This window comes from Geospiza fortis, unplaced genomic scaffold (assembly GCF_000277835.1).
Source record: "Geospiza fortis unplaced genomic scaffold, GeoFor_1.0 scaffold461, whole genome shotgun sequence".
Taxonomy (NCBI): Eukaryota; Metazoa; Chordata; class Aves; order Passeriformes; family Thraupidae; genus Geospiza; species Geospiza fortis.
This window is the reverse complement of record NW_005054463.1, coordinates 37,493-39,087: the sequence shown is the minus strand read 5'-3', so window position 1 is coordinate 39,087 and position 1,595 is coordinate 37,493.

The following is a 1,595-nucleotide window of genomic DNA, read 5'->3' as shown; positions in this document are numbered from 1 at the left end:
GGGGCCGCACCCTCGGCCCCAAAGTGAAGAAATAACAATAATAATAGTAGTAGTAACCCTGGTGTAGGTGATTTTAAGTTCCCAACCAGGTGTATTTTGTTACCCTCAAGCACAGCTCCAGCCCCGCGCCGGACCTGGAGCAGATGGCTAAACATTAACAAGCGCTGCCGGTATCCCGGAAGAAAACCGCGCATGGAACCCCTTCGGAGCGCCAGACACCGACCGTGTTACGCAAGAGGCTCAAACACAGAACAGAACTCTGTCCTTTGCCGTCGTTCCTTTGTATTTAATCCTCGGGACAACGTTTGCATAAAATGCTGAGGCAACGGGAGCGACTGACACGTGGACGAGACAGGCAGAGCCGGACATGGCTGAACACGACATGCGCTTAAGGCGGCTAGCACTATGTAAAGCAGCAGCGTTTGTCTCCACAGCAGAAATAACACCGCGTCTGGTACAGAGAGACTGGAGGACAGCACAAACCACCTAAAGAACTTGGTATGCCACTCAGCAGGACGGCATTAAATGCACTGGTACGACAGTAAAACGCATGGGAAGTCAGGCTGATGGGCTGGCCTGTCCGTGCCATCTCTGAGCAATCATCCCACAAAACCAAAGCCAGCTGCACAGCCACCTGGATAAAATTAAACTGCAGATTACATCGTTTAGGAGTTGCATTGATTTCTAGTAGGGTAGACATTAAAAAGAGGCATTTTAGTCCTTGCTATGGCTTACTACTGTGGATTCACCTGTGACAGTGGAAACTTGAAACTTGAACATTATATACACAGAATTAAATTAAGTAAATCACAGTTATTTTGTCATCTCTAGAGCAGAGTACTGTGGGAAGGCCTCTACTTTTCATTAAGGAGGATGCTTCCTCCTTTCTGCAGAAAAGGTCACTCCGTAAAGTGCACCATGAATTCTGTGTGTTGTGTCCCAGCCATTTACTCAGCTCATGTCTGAAGCTTTCCTCCCCCCCAGGCTGCCAGTGACCAAGCCTACCTGGGGACTTGGAAGCAAAGCTGTGGGGTTTTTTTCTCATTTGTGCGTCAGTGTTAATAATGACACTTAACATCTAGAATTCAGCAATTCTTGGAGTGACCTCTGAGCTGGGAGCTAATCTAAGCAGCATCCTACAGGTAGCTGGCACAGGCTCCAGTGCTCTAAGGAGATAAAAGCAGTACAGCATGTTTTGATCAGCAGAGGAAACAGTTTGTTTTCCAAGACATCTGTTGGGACATTGTCACCTCTCTTCCAACACCAAGAACCCTTTGGAGCTGCATTAGAGCACCACCTATACATTATACAGCCCCATATATGTGGGGGATAGAGGTGGTGCACTATAAAAATAGTTGGGTTTTTTTCAGCCCTGCTGTTCCCAAGACATGCTGAGATTCTCCTTCTCTCACCAACAGAGTGGTAGCAGAGCATGCTCAGCACCTGGGACAAAAATGGCTTTTGCTCTCTTCAGAGGTTTGATGTGAGTGAGTTCCCTGCCCAGAGTGGTGTGCACAGCTCCTGTCAAATGTGGGCACTTGGCAAATGCCAGGCAGCACAGCCTGAGGCTCCGTGAGCTGCACAGGCTGAAACCT